The following is a 15,964-nucleotide window of genomic DNA, read 5'->3' on the forward strand; positions in this document are numbered from 1 at the left end:
CGTGTGTTGGGGGAGCAGTGTGAAATGTTATTCAGCAAAGAGCTCCTTTCTGATTCCTAGAAAAAATCGACTGTAGTGGAGATCATCATCATTTTTTTTTTTTAATTTTTTAAATTTTTTTCCCCCAAAGCCCCAGCAGATAGTTGTATGTCATAGTTGTACATCCTTCTAGTTGCTGTATGTGGGACGCGGCCTCAGCATGGCTGGAGAAGCAGTGCGTGGGTGCGCGCCCGGATCCGAACCCGGGCCGCCAGCAGCAGAGCGCGCGCACTTAACCTCTAAGCCACGGGGCCGGCCCATCATCATTTTTTAAAACTAGACTTCTTAGAGATTAATAAGGAGGGTATGAAATTATTTGCAAAAAGAAACCATTGACTTTTTATTGTAGACTTGAGACTTCCTGTAAGTTTCCCTATAAAATCAAGCAAGCCACAAATGATTTTTGAGCACCTACTAAGTGCAAAACCTATAAAATAAATTTTTAAAAAATCGAGCAGTCTAGTGAGTTAGCATCGCAGAATCCCATGGCTCTTTCTTATTAATGCCCTGCATGCTGGGAGCTGGTTTAATCACTTTTGGTCTGTCTCCAGCCTCTGGAGATTTGTGGCCCAATCAGAGATTCCAGTCCTGTTGTGAAACAGGAATAACATTTGTGACACTGGAACAAACTCACGATGAATGGCTGGTTCCACTGGCCAGCAGCTCAATTTCGCTTCTGCATTTAATTGCCTGCAAAAGCTGTTTATTGCCTTGTGCACTCCTCCACGGCAACATTATCTCTTAAATAAACATGTTGTACCAGGTTGACAAGGGAGAGGTGCATATCAAGTGAGCAGAAATAAATATGGGAGGACTTGGAGCTGTACCTGGGATCTCCTTTCTGTCCCTATAGCAGAAGCCCTCGATTGCTTTTCAGAAGCTTGTGCCAACAGATGTGTAGACTCACCTTCTGACCACAGTTAAGGTGTGGTCAAAATGGCAGCAGAGGGGCCGGCCCAGTGGCATGGTGGTTGAGTTCGCGCGCTCTACTTCAGCCGCCCAGGATTCAGATCCCGGGGCGCAGACCCATGTACCGCTTATCAAGCCATGCTGTGGCAGTGTCCCATATAAAGTAGAGGAAGATGGGTACGGATGTTAGCCCAGGGCCAGTCTTCCTCAGCAAAAAGAGGAGGATTGGCAGTGGATGTTAGCTCAGGGCTAATCTTCTCACACACATACCCACACACAGAGAAAAATGGCAACAGAGCTGATTTCATTCCTTCTGGTGGTTATTTTGGGCTCGGTCTGAAGTGTCTCATGATATGGTTGCCCATTTATGATTATGCATGTCACTGGAATGCATTCATTTACATGCATGGAGGTCCTGTTGTGTGCTAGGGATCTACCACTGCACCAAACAGACAAAAATGCAAAAAACGGGTCTTGGGGTGTTTGCACCTGTTAACATGTGCAAAATGAGAAGGGAGGTTGGGGATCATCTGAGTAGCTCTGGGTTTGAAACAGAGATACAAACAGAAAGGAAACCAGATTCTGGCATCTGGACCTTGGAGCACAAAGGCGCCCCCTTGTGAGCGTTCTTGGGATGGCCTCCAGCACCTTAGGCTGCTGAGGGCCAGAGGGCCAGCCAGGGCACTTATCAAAGCGACTGCCCTTTGACTGCCTGCCTGGCCTGCCCGCTGTTCTCCGTCCTCTCATGAGCAGCCTGACGGGGGCCCTTGTTTTCACCCGGCCTCCTCTTTCTATTAGCGTGGCCCAGCGTCAGAACAACCTGTTGGCTACAAGGATGTTGAGAAGAAGGGACTTCTCGAGCATGTGCTGTGTGGGAGCAGCTACATCCCCTCCACACCCGTGCCCTAGTGGCCCCACCGGAGGGTCCAGCAGTGGGGGTGGGGGGTCTGAAGCCATGGCTTAATTCTGCCTCCCATTCCCAAGGAGACATTACAATTAACAGTCATTATTTTAAAATATTCCTAAATTAAGAAAAATATGTCAGGGAGAAGGTAGTAGAATGCAAAATCCACTTCAATTTTTAAGATGAAGTAGGAGAGCAGACCACCGAGCTGTACTGTCAGGGCCCCCAGGATAATGTGCATCTGGCCACCTCAGACTCCTGGGTGGTTCTGGGCTGAGAACGTTGAAGTGACTTGCCTGAGGAACACAGCTGGTGATGGAGGGCCGGGCCCCAAACCTGGGCCGCCTCACCTGTGGTTGGGTGCTCTCTCTACAAACAGTCTTGTGATCCACTAGGCTGCCAGCTCCAGTCCCATCACCCACGTCACCCACAGGTTAAACTAGCCCTGGCTCCTCTTTTTAGAGCAAATTGGTCATTGGTCACTCTCTGGTGGTAGACAGACGCTGACTGGCTTTTTCTTCTGGAAAGAAAAACTGACAAAATTTGCAAGCAGCCACAAGAGAAATTTATGAGAACATATTCAGTTTAAAACATTTAAAGCAATTTCTTTCCTCAAGAAAAGGGAATTAAAATAGATACACTATTTGCTTTGGGCTGTAAGGGCCAACAGTGATAATTTGGTTCCTTAAAGGGGAATTATACAGACGTAAATTTCTGTTGATGACTGAAAGGGTTATGCACCTTCTCTTTATTTCTTTTTTTTTTTTGTGAGGAGGACTAGCCCTGAGCTAACATCCGATGCCAATCCTCCCCTTTTTTCTTGAGGAAGACTGGCCCTGGGCTAACATCCGTGCCCATCTTCCTCTACTTTATATGGGACGCCGCCACAGCATGGCTTAGCAAGCAGTGCGTCCCAGGATCCAAACCTGAGAACCCCGGGCCGCCGCAGCGGAGTGCGCGCACTTAACCACTGCGCCACCAGGCCGGCCGTGACACCTTCTCTTTCTATGATGGGGTATATTTATTTTGCGTCTGGCCACTTTTGTGAACTTTGTAATTCTAATAATTTTATAGTTGCTTATTTTGGAGTTTCTAGGTTAGACAGTCATTTCATAGAAAAATATTGATACTAATGTATTTCTTTCCCCTAAATACCTCCAGTTCTAATATTTGTTCTTAGTGCATTATTCAGTTCAGATAGCAGTCGTGGACTCTGGTGTCTACTTGTTCCCTATTTTACTGGGATTGTGTCTAGCAGTTCACTGTCGTCTATGCAGGATGTTACCTGTGCTGGTTTACAGAGAAATGAGGAAAATAAGCACAAGTGGGTTTTTCTTAAAGCTAAATTATCAATTTAAAATAATTGTTTTTATTGAGACTATAGCCTTCCGACTTTTTTTTTGAATGATGATCCTATTAGATGGCAGCATTTCTTTTTTTGTAAATGCCCTTACTCAGCAATATAAAAAGTTGGTGACACTACCTGTGTCTCCCCAGCCCTTTTTAAAAAGCTTTACTAGTCTGAAGTCCAGAGAGAGTCTGGAAACCACTGCACTGTCATTGTGTCACCATGACAACAGCACAGTTCTTCAGGGTCCGAGGTATGCTTCTTCCAGCAATTGTGTTGACTTCACTCTTAGCTTAACTCCTTGCAGGCAGAGTGCTTTGGTCTTTTCCTTCTTTTTTATCACAGCCTTGTAAACACCCTCATGCTAGCCCAGCAATTTGTGGGACTCCTCATGCACCCCAAGTAGGTCCTGCCTTCTGGTACAGTGAGGACACAGGGATTGGGCCTACCAGGTCAGAAGGCCAGTCTTGGAGGATCTTCTCTTTAAAGAAACATGCAAGTCACTCTAGACCACAGGAAGTTTAAAGCCAGGCTTCCCCAAGGTTGGGGGTCGCATTGCCTCTACTATGAACTTTCCCTTAAATGGCCTGTCAGGTCCCAGCCACGTCTTTAAGTTTCTCTTCTGAAACATAATTCCTCATTAGTTTCTTCACTTCTTTTTTTTTTGCTGAGGAAGATTTGCCCTAAGCTCACATCTGCTGCCAGTCTTCCTTTTTTTTGTATGTGAGCCGCCGCCACAGCATGGCCACTGACAGACGAGTGGTGTAGGTCCACACCTGGGAGCTGAAGCGGAGCGCCCCGAACTTAACCAGTAGGCCACCAGTGCTTGCCCAGGTTCTTCTGTTTTAAGGATAAATAATAAACTCAATTCTCTTGGGCCTTTACAACACATTCTTAATCCTATTTGCCGGCCAGCGCTGGGAGGGGCAGCAGTAGCTTTGGGGTCATCCTGTGAACCTCTGTGGAGCTTTGTAGGCCGCATAAATGCAGTCCTGGCTCTCTGTTTCTAAACTACCCCCTTCTTTACATGTACTTTCACAAAGGAATTGCTATTGTATCTCATTCTAGATGATTACAATTGATGATCACGACAGCCATCCATCTGATTTTTATTATACCTTTTCTGGAAGGAATTGCTGTTTTGTTTCACAGATTCTGAAAGTTTAATGACTTGTGTGCTTTTGATCCTGCAGCGAGGGCAGTTGTTTGTAAGACTTGGTACCTGCTCTGACAATATTCCTGGTCGCTCTTGGTCTGCAGCCGAAGATGAGGGAGATGGTGGGCATTGTAGAAGCAGAACTCAGACAGATGGTGAGAGGTGGGGCTGAAGGACGTTTCTTAACTGCAGCAGTACACAGTAGAGTCCTTTTTGCAGCGTATTTTGGTTAAAAGTGTGTGGATTGCGGAAGAAAGTGGAGCTGGCCTCTGGAAATGCAGGCACTCGGGAAGGCAGCTCTGACTCTGAGAGAGGATCAAGGGGAACGGGCCAGGCCCTGGACATCCTAAGGGATTGTCTTCTCAGCCTGGCTGAAGCCGTCCAGTAACACCCCAGGGAATCCAGATAGAGTGGAACCTCGGATTCTTAGGAATCTTTGGGAGATTGCAGTAAACCCTGGGCCATCCTGTAGGTTCGTTTCTAGTCTTCCACAGGTTTAGTGTGATCTGGAGTGAGTTGGAAAACCCTGGAAAAGGCTAGTGTGCTCCACTGGGACTACTCCACAATTCAGTTCGAGGCAGAAAGTACCACATCATCAGTCTGTTGCGAGATTGTTACACAACCTGATCTCCGACTCGGTAACATCGGGTTAGTAAATGATACAGTCATTTGGGGATTCTCTCATCAGCTTGCAAATTAGATAATAAGATTACAGCTTTTGAAAGCTTTCAGATTTGATTTGGTTGGGCTGGTGGCCAAAATCTTATCTATTTATGTTTGCCCTCTTAGCTTGCTTTTTCCCTAAATAGATGTGAATATGATATAAAATTAGTTGCTTTTCAGAACTTATAAGTACGTGGAAATTTGAGTGTTTCTCAAATTTCTCGGGAGTCCATGTTTCTGTGGCTTGTTAGGTATCTCTCATTAGTTGAAGAAAGACCAAAATCAGGGGAATGCATAACAGAGGCTAGTTTGCCCTATATTTTTAAAACTATGTTAGGAATATGATAGTAGAAAAATAAAAAGAATAGGGTTACAAAACTCCACCGTATTACGGGGTGTATATAAGAAACCCCTTCGCTCATTCATTATCATTCATTTATTGAGTGTCAACTCTGTGCCCAGGACTGTACTAGACTGTCCCGACCCTCACGTTCCAGCTCACAGCGGAGTGGATGAGAGAGAAGAATCGAAGGACACACGTAATTCTCTAGTCACTGTTGTGGTCAGTCTGGAGGTTTCCCAGGGAGGGCGGTGATGCTGTGGAAAAGGTGGGCCCTGTGCAGTGTGTGCCAAGGGGTGGAGCAAGGCAGGGCGAGGACAAATATTTTATCATAATTTAGAATTGGCACTGCATGGTGAGAATTCAAAGCAGATTGGCTTAGTGAGTTTTATTATTTTTAAAAATGCTCTACAGAGAGTGTACCCCCTTATTGCCTGCACCCAGGACAGGTTGCTCTCAGCACCCCCTCTTTGGTATACACTAATCCTGTGGGCATCGCCCTTGAGGCGCACAACCTCCTGGGACGGGGGTTCATGCCATGATTGAGAAATAGGAAAAAAGGTATTATCTCCTCATTTTATTTTTCACACCCTTTTTCATCACATTTCTTCTCACAAACATTCTTTTTGGCAGTTCCCAGTTCTTATCAGCTAATACTGGGAGAAGGAAGGCAGACATAATAATTTAATGTATAAAACCAAAAAATGGGAAGTAACATGTTTTCTTTCTCTCTGTGTGTTTGATAGTGTCAATGTAGGATCTTGAGTAGGTTTTCCAACTTTTTAAATTTGAAAAGTAGAAAAATTTCAGAGAATGAATTTTTCTTTTAAATATCAAACGAAATATGTACTTAATTTTTTAAGTAGGTAATGGGCAGATTTTTCTGTCTCCCTCCTTTTTTTTTTTTTTTTTTTTGCTGAGGAAGATTAGCCCTGAGCTAACATTTGTGCCAGTCTTCCTCTACTTTGGATGTGGGTCACCATCACAGTGTGGCTGATGAGTGGTCTAAGTCCACGCCCAGGATCTGAACCTGTGAACCTGGGCCGCCAAAGCAGAATGTGCTGAACTTAACCACTATGCCACGGGGCTGGCCCTCTGTCTCCCACTTTGTTACTAGATCCCTGACATACCTATGAAAGGGCTCAGAGTTGTTTGGTAAGAAACTCAAAAGAGGGGTTCTTGAGTGTGACCACCACCCTCCCACTGATGCTCCCACAGCGGGAGGCCCCATAAAGGGAAGGGGAAGATGCAACAAGACAGTTACTGAATGGCCTACGGGGCTGGGCATGTCATATTTGATATTCCACTTAACCCTTAAGCACAGCCCTGTGAGGGGTTAGTATCCCCTTTTGTGAGTGAGGAGGGTGAGGCTCAGAGAGATGAAGTGACCTGCCAACATGCACACGGCTGGTACGTGAAGGAGCTGGAGTTTGAACTGGGTTTGCTTGGCTGCAGAGGGCACGTGCGTTCCCATTGTATCTCTGCCTTCCTTGTGGGACAGCGCGCATTTCTTGGTTTTCCTTGTATGAAGCCTTGAGAGGTGTTATATAATGTTTCCTTATCTCTTACGATATATGTAAAATTTTATACGACATAACTTATATAATGTTTTCAGAGACTTGACGTGTTAGAGACAGTGGAGGAGAGTCCTGTGTCGTGATAGTGTTAACCACATTTAAGTCACTACACATGTGGCTCTTAAGTGTGGTCCCAGACACACGCACACATGCACACACACTTCAGATTTTGGGTCATTGTGTCATTTTGGTTACTTAGAGGTGGACTCTCGCCATCATGGTTTTGGAGTAGTAGCAAGGGCCTTTCCATGCTACTAACCCACCGGGAATTGAGTGTGCCCATCAGCAGGCACCAGCCTGCATTTGAATTTTAATACAGTGCACTTCAAGTATGTGAGTGTGCGCGTGTGCTTACACTTAGAAGGTGGCCCCAGACAATCTCACCTTGCCCTCCAAGCAGTCTATCATGTTCAGTAGTCATAAGATACCCTTCACACTGCTGATTTATGCTAAAAGTATCCTAATGTTTCTGACAGCTCATGTGTGACATGAATATAATCCATATTTCTTAGAGCGGCTGATCTGAGTGGCTTATTTCCCGATAGTGCTGATGGAGCTATATCTCTTGGTGTCGCAGCCGTTGAGATTCTGATGGTAACATATTGTTTGTGGGTCACTAGCTTTGTCTAAAACAGTAGGTTGGGACAGAGTAGCAAAGGTTAATTAAGTTTGTCCATCACGATGGGAACAGATATGAATGCCTCTGAAATTTCTGTCCTAAAATCAAAGTTCCTGGATGTGTGGTTACAAGCATCTTTTCTTCTCATTTTCAGTCTCCATAAAAAATGTTTCTTATTTGGTCTCGAAGCAGTGAAAGCATAAAGAGTTGTTAAAAGCCAAAGGCAGTGAGTAGGTCTGCGTAACAAGCAGATATCTTAATTTAAGGTGGGAAAAGTGGCTTGGTTTAGTAGAGAGAAGCTTCTGAGGCTGACTCGTTTTGAATCCTGCCTTCTCTGCTTATTCCCTTTGTGAGCGGAACCAAGTTATTGGATCTCTCTGAGCAGTTTCTTCCTATGTTAATGATGATTACGTGATGAGGACTCCATGAGACAACAGGATGAGTCTTTGCAGTATCTCTCAATAAATGCTCGTTTTCTTCCCCTCTGAAATTCCATTAGCCCTGTAGTCAGTAACCAGCATTTTCTCAGGAAAGTTATGTTAAGAATGTCATCATTACAAGCCCCCTCCATTTGTCTTAAGAGGTGTTACATAGTGCTTTCAGAGACTTGACGTGTTAGAGAGAATGGAGAGTCCTGTGTCTTGATAGTTATTAACCCAGTTTTAAAAATATAAACTTTCTCATGCCCTCCTCCACCAGCTCTTTTACTGAAGCTGTTCCCTATTGGCTTTCCCGTAAATCATGCTTGCCTTCCTGCCTGGCTCTGTATGACTTCAGGTGGGAAGTCAGGGCTTGTGTTTCAGATTTGTGAGTCAGATAAATACAAGTTTCTGACCCAGGAGCTAGAAAATCCTGCATAGATTTGTGATTTGGGAAAATGAGGAGGGTGCTGGGCTAGTCCCAGCCTGAGACTGTCTCCAAACCGACTGCCCCCCTCTCTTCTGTGAGTGCCTGAAATGCATCAGAACCTTCTAGGTTCCAGGAAAAGGAGCCATGGTTAAAATTGGCTTTTTCTGGGGCCAGCCCTGTTGCCTAGTGGTTAAGTTTGTGTACTCTGCTTCGGCAGCCTGGGTTTAGTTTCTGGGTGTGGACCTACACCACTGGTCTGTGGTGATGCTGTTGTGGCCCCCCACATACAAAATAGAGACAGATGGGCACAGATGTTAGCTCAGGGTGAATCTTCCTCAGCAGAATAAATAAATAAATAAATAAAATTGGCTTTTTCTTACTATGTACCTGTTTTTAAAGGTCCTTACTTCCCTTTACCTGATTTATATACATCAGTTTCTTTCAAACACTTTAGACCAAGACCCACAGGAAGAAATATTTTATATCGTGATCCGGTATATATTTATACATACATATAAACACAAAATGAAAAGTTTCATAAAACAGCTCTTACCCATACTGTATACAGTGAATTCTCATATTTCTATTCTATTTTATTCTATTCTGTTTCATTCCATTCATTTCCATACTGCTCTTAAAAAGTATATATGTTGATTGCAACCCCCTGAATTGTTTTGGGGCCCACTGAAGGGTCACGATGCTGCATTTTGTAAGACGTTGTCCGGAGGAGTAAACCCCGTGCTATCAGTACCCTGATGCAGATGGTGAAACCAGCAATGGAGCGACACAAGTTTTAAAAAATTAATTTGGGTTTTTTAAAATGTGGAAATACTCACATCTTAATTTTTTTTTTTAGTAAAGACGAGCAAAGTGGACCACTAGTAAATACGAGTGTAATCCTGATATCATATGGAGTTTCCATCCCTTAAAGTTTATATGAGAGTGGTGTGAATCCCTATTCATGCCCCCCTGGGATTTCTGGTTTTTTCCATCTTTCATCCTATGGTTGTTTCTCATGGTTTTTTTTTGTTTTTTTTTTTTTGTGAGGAAGATCAGCCCTGAGCTAACATCCATGCTAATCTTCCTCTTTCTGCTGAGGAAGACCGGCTCTGAGCTAACATCTATTGCGAATCCTCCTCCTTTTTTTCCCCAAAGCCCCAGTAGATAGTTGTATGTCATAGTTGCACATCCTTCTAGTTGCTGTATGTGGGACGCAGCCTCAGCATGGCCGGAGAAGTGGTTCGTCGGTGCACGCCCGGGATCCGAACCCCGGGCCCCCAGTAGCGGAGCGCGCGCCCTCAACCGCTAAGCCAGGGGTCTGGCCCTCTCATGTTTTAAAATCTACTCTGGTATTAGTCCAACCTGGAATGGAGCTCCTTTTCTTCAGTCCTTTATGCAGAGCCAGCCTACGCGTTTTTTTTTGCTTTCGCATGTGTCACAGACTTTCTGAAGCTTTGGGAAACATAGGGTTTACAACTTCAAGCATCTTAGATGTATCATTTCTTAAATGGTTTGTGCTCTCTGCCATGTTGCTTGAGCATCCTCCTCCTGTCTTCTTTCTCCATTTTTCCCCTCCCCTCTCCTCCCTGGGGAGGAGGAGCATCTGTTCCGCTCTTGGACAGACAGCTCTTTGGTTCTCCAGCATCTAAGTGCTGACCCTCACACTCAGCACCTTCCCTGGGCTCATTGAAGGTGTCCACGCCGGCTTTGCGGGAATCCCTCACAAGGGCCTGAGTCCTCGCAAGACCAGTCTCCCTCTCTCTGTCTCTTTTGCTCTTTCTCCCTCTAGGGAGGGGAGTAGAGGGCATTCCACGGTATGAGCACCTAAGACAAAGCAAGGTTAGGAAGAAGTTAGGGGCGAGAAAACTGACCTCCAGAGGACCAGACAGACAGGAAAGGAAGGCGGGAGGGAGGGATTGTAGCCCAAGGGAATCTGCTTGTGTCACATGACTTAGCATTTGGCCTGTTGGTGTTTCAGTAATCTCTGAAATGTATGCGTAGTAGCAATCATTTTTAGCCTATGTATTTAAAAATAATTCCTTCCGGCTGTGACGTGTGGGTTCCCAGGGGATGAGCAAGGTGCCTGTTTCAGGAGGTCAGTGGGCACTTGTAGGGGGTGGGGGGCGGGGTGAGCCCTGGCATAGGGAGAGTCTGTGGGGCTCACAGTGTGTGATTAGGTGAGCGCGGCAGCAGGCATCCCATTCAGATGGCTTGAAAAAAAGCTTCTTTTATTTTTTTTTTTTTTTTTTTTTTTTTTTTTAATTTTTTGTTTATTGCAGTAACATTGGTTTATAACATTGTAAAAATTTCAGGTGTACATCATTGTACCTCTATTTCTGCATAGATTACATCATGTTCACCACCAAAATACTAATTACAACCCATCACCACACACATGTACCCAATTATCCCTTTCACCCTCCTCCCTCCCCCCTTCCCCTCTGGTAACCACCAATCCAATCTCTGTCCCTATGTGTTTGTTTATTGTTGTTATTATCTACTACTTACTGAAGGAAATCATACGGTATTTGACCTTCTCCCTCTGACTTATTTCACTTTGCATCATGCCCTCAATGTCCATCCATGTTGTCACAAATGGCTGGATTTCATCGTTTCTTATGGCTGAGTAGTATTCCATTGTGTATATATACCACAGCTTAAAAAAAGCTTCTTTTAAAACTAAAGAAATCCTTTAATGAGGGCAGAAGTCATCCCCAACCTTCACTCTTAGCATCACCAGGAGACCTAGAATTTACCACAGTGTGCGAGGAGCTGTGCCTTCTTCTTAAAAAGATTTCTGTTCATAAAACCAAGGGGTCATCCCAAATGCTGCTTTTGCAATTTAAAAGACTGTAGGCCACAGGTCAATGCCAAGGGAATCTTCACACTATTCATTTAACTATCAGAGTTTGCAATTAGGAATTTTATCCTGTACAATCACTCTTCTCATGAAGACCATTCCCTTTCCTCTTCAATTCTAATTCTGAGCAGCTCAGCCACGCTTAATGAACAATGAGACAACAATTTGGTCTTCAGGAACCTCTTTGAGCCATAACCCAGATGGAGTGTTCAGTTCAGTGCAAGAACAGACTCTTTTCCTGTATAAAACCTTAACAGACAACCAATGAATGGTATTGAGAAATTTTTTTTTTAAGGAAGTAGGGTCTAACATTTTTATGTTTTGTTGGGATTTTATTGTTACTATAAAAAAAGAGTGACTATAGTACATAAAAAGGAAACCTATAGTTCAGATTACTGTGCTGTATGTTCTCAACAGTTTAATAAAATAAAGCCCAAAGCTCTGAGGTTTTCCTCCGGGGTTAATACTAACACACGCACCTTCTCTGCCAGCCCAGCTCCTTTCCGTAGGTCACACTCTGGTTCAGAGACTTGGGGTGAGTAATAAGATTATAAAACACCTCTCTCGCCTCCAGCTACCACATGCTAATAGTAACAGTAGACATAATTCACTGCAATCTTGGTTTTTTAGGTTTTACTTGGTTTGTTTAATTTAATGGAGTAAAAAATAAGATCTTAAGAAACAAGTCAGCATTGGATAAAGGAAAAAAATTATATCCTTTTAGCAGAACTGAACAGTTCTTTTAATTTGTGTGTGACTTCTGTCCCTCAGTGGAACTTTGCTGTTTTAGCTGGAGGTGAGCAGCTAAGCACAAGGGGGTGGTAGTAGGTTAGTTTAAAGCAAGTTTTCTCAAGCTGGGCACTATTGAAATGTTGGGCTGGATAATCCTTTGTTGTGGAGCTGTCTTGTGCATTATAGGGTGTTAGCAGCATCTCTGGCTCTGCCCACTAGATGCCAGTAACACACCCCTTGCCCCAGTTGTGACAGGTGTCTCTAGACTTTGCCAAATGTTCCCTGGAGATAAATTGCCCCCGCTGAGTACTCCTGGTTTAAAGTAAAACAAGTTTCAAAGATTTCCTTATTTACCCATTTTGTCTAAGCCAAAAGTAGCAGGACTGTGATTTTTTTTGTTAGAAGGGAGCAAGAGGTGATCTAGAGTTTTAAATAGCATTCTGCCACGCCCTTTTCTGGGTGAATCACAATTTGATGTTAACTTCATCTTTCAGAGGTTTACACATGCACTGAGAAATACCTAGAACTGTCTTTCTTTCTTATGTCCAAGTGGTCACATGGACGGTTATTTGTGGATTATTTTTCAAGTTGGATGTAGCTGAAGTGATTGATGGCCTCAGTAAGTTCACATTTTAATAACCTCCAATGGAGTCTGACCCTTTGTATCTCTTTCTTCTTTTGCTGGGAGTCTTTTCTAGCTCGGTGATCTTGGGGATTCATTGGGGAAATTGAATGTCTCAGTTCAAATAACTCAATTCCTGTTTCCAAATAATCTTTGTTATTTGATGCTTTCTAAAACCATAGAAAAAGAATTCAGGGAAAAATAAACACATGCATGGATTTGAAATTGTGTTTATTTTCCTGTAAGCTTTAGTTAAAAGAAGGAAAAAAGAAGTCCACAGTTTATCTGAATCTCTTTTCAAATAATATACACATTGGGATTGACAGCAGTTGACCTGTCTCTTTGTCAGACTTAACCTTTTGCATTTTCTAGTTAATACTGGAGACGTTGAGATTTCATACTTCTCGGGGTGTGGGAAGTGTGTAGGTAATTCTAGAACACTGGTTCTCAATCTTGGTGTCATGGTAAAACTACCCAGGTTGCTTTGAAAAAACTGAGGGCCCAGGCCACATCCCAGACCAGTGACATCAGATGCTCTAGGGGTAGGGCCCAGGGATCCCTGCTGGGTCCCCTCCTCCTATTTCAGCGGGAGTGAAGGTTGAGAACCAGGAGGCTTTTTTTTTTTTTTGGTGAGGAAGATCAGCCCTGAGCTAACGTTCAATGCCAATCTTCCTATTTTTGCTGAGGAAGATTGGCCCTGGGCTAACATCCATGCCCATCTTCCTCTACTTTATATGGAACGCCGCCACAGCATGGCTTGACAAGCAGTGCGTCAGTGCGCGCCCAGGATACGAACCTGCGAACCCCGGACCACCGCAGCGGAGCACGCACACTTAACCACTGCGCTGCCCCAGGGTGCGTTTTTCTAAATAAAGTTTTATTGGAACACAGCCATGTCCATTCATTTACCAATTCTCTAGAGACCCTGTGGCTTGCAAAACCTAAAATATTTACTGTTTGGCCATTCAACAAAAAAGTTTGCTGACCCCTGCTCCAGAGTCACAGTGAATATTTTTCAAATATTTTGAAAAGAGGCTTTATATAAAATTCATAGTATGAGAGAAAAATCCAGCATTTTGCAGAGCCTGCAGGCTCAAATCCTGTCAGTTTTCTCGTACATGGGGAAAATTGAAAAGCATTTTCCTTGAAGAACTGACTCAAAGATACTGTCAAACCGGAAGGAGATGTGGCCAACTCAGCACCCAGAGGGAGGAGGCTCTGTCATTTATATTATGTACTTACGCGTTCATTACTTCGGCTGTGTAATTGACTTGGGGGAAGTCTATAGAGGCAGAAATGGCTCTTTAATGCAAAATGTGTTTGTTATTACTGCTGCAGCAATTCTAGGTGGCGGCAGACCCCTGCAAAAAATCTTCTTAGCTCTGGGGAATTTCATGTATAAATAGAAAAACAATAAAAATTTTAAAATGCTATTTACATCATTTCCACCATCCCTCAGTTCAGATGGAAAATTGATGGTTGTAAACGATTGGTCAAAAGAGTTTTTTAGAAGGCCTTCCTTTGGTCTTGGGCCCCTACAGGCACAAAGTATGTGTGAAAGGATCATTTATTCTAGTCCCTTGTGACGAAAGCAAGGTTTTTGAGCCAGCAGAATCAGCATCTCCTGGGATCGTGTCAGACTCTTGAGGCCCCACCGTAGACTTACTGATCAGAATCTGCTTTTTGACAGGATCCCTAGGCTTTTGGTATACACAGTCACAGAGACTGGGAAGCACTGGTCTAACTGATAACTGGGTTCTGTGCAGTAAACTGATTGTTGATCATCACTTCCCCTTAAATGATTTCATGGCCCCTTAATGACTCTCCTGACTTGGGCTCACACGTTAAGGGCAGCCAGTTTTTCCCCTTTGGCTATTTCCAGTATAGCTTGATAGCCCTCTTATTTAGTAAAGATTTATATGATGGTAGAAAATGAAAATTGGATGATGAAGCTAGAAGAGATACCGTTTTGTATACTTCAGAAAAACAAACTAGAAAGGGTAAAGGGAACTGCCGGGTAAACTTCACCTGAAAGGAAATAATCAGGTAGAATGGAGTCTTCTTTGCTTCTGCAAGAATAATCCACCCATCAGAGCATACATTTGCACTGGGAACAGTTGGGAGGGTCAAAAATGAGCTTTTCAAATTAGCACACAGAAATCAAGAACTTAGGCCTTTCCACCAAGCAGAGCCAGATAGTCAAAGTACACATAGGCCTGTATTACTTGGGAAATTGTCGAAAATTTAGATATTCATAGAAAAATCTTAAATAATCCCAGTACCTGTTAAGTTAAGGCTCTGTCGAGTTAGTACTATTTTCTTTATGAAGTAGCATTCTAAAGATTCGATTGGAAAACATGATTTTGAAATTATTCCTCAATTCTTGAGCAGAATTTGTTTATCCTAAACGCTCTCTTAGACTGACTTTTTAAAAATAAAGTTATCAGGGCCGGCCCGGTGGCGTAGCGGTTAAGTGCACGCTCTCCGCTTCGGCGGCCTGGGGTTCGCGTGTTGGGATCCCAGGCGCGACCAACACACTGCTTGTCAAGCCATGCTGTGGCAGTGTCCCGTATAAAGTAGAGGAAGATGGGCACGGATGTTAGCCCAGGGCCAGTCTTCCTCAGCAAAAAGATGAGGATTGGCATCCGATATTAGCTCAGGGCTAATCTTCCTCCCAAAAAAATAAAAATAAACTTATCTAAATCTAATTTTATAAAGGCAGTATAAATAATAGAAGTCTAGCTCTTCTTGCTCTGAAGATATGATCATGCGTTTAATGCTCACTGTCTATACCAGAGTCTGTGCAGAGAACAGAACAGTTCTAGATGTTTGTGGAAGTGGCCGGGGAGGGCCGAGAAAGTAGAAGTGGGGGCCCCTTCTAAGCCTTCAGGTCCTATCTCCTTAGCTTTGAATGAGAGATCAAGAAGTTATGGGGAGCTGCTCCTTATATAAGAGCTGCCCCCAGTCCCAAAGGCAGGGTGTGATTGCCAGAGAAATGCACGAGCGCTGCACGTTAGCTGCCACTGCTGCTGAGGGACAGCACGTGCCTCTCTTCTGCCTTCCACGTCTCACTCTGTGTCCTATTAGCAAAATCCAAATCACCTCCAGAGCCCTGGTGACAACAGAGTCTGGGAAACAGACCCAAGCCTTCTGTTCCTAGCTATAGGGAAAAGCATAGAAGGGGGGTGGGAATGGACGCTAAGTGACGGTATCCAGCACAACATCATGCTAATGACAACAGCTTACCTTACACCTTTGCATGTTATTTATTTTTTAGAATATTCTCTTTATATGAACGCTGTAGGATAACCAAGGTAAGATGGCAGTTTTACACGTGAGAAAACAC

The 15,964-nt window shown here is 43.8% G+C and overlaps 1 protein-coding gene across 4 annotated transcripts in view; it reads left to right on the forward strand.

Annotated features, from left to right (window-relative positions):
• The window catches only part of DMRT1 (doublesex and mab-3 related transcription factor 1), a 105,990-nt gene that overhangs the window by 43,439 nt on the left and 46,587 nt on the right, over positions 1–15,964 (forward strand). The gene's annotated exons all lie outside the window — the stretch shown is intronic.

Source organism: Ceratotherium simum, chromosome 20, assembly GCF_057802395.1.
Source record: "Ceratotherium simum simum isolate JZ-2026a chromosome 20, ASM5780239v1, whole genome shotgun sequence".
Classification (NCBI taxonomy): domain Eukaryota; kingdom Metazoa; phylum Chordata; class Mammalia; order Perissodactyla; family Rhinocerotidae; genus Ceratotherium; species Ceratotherium simum.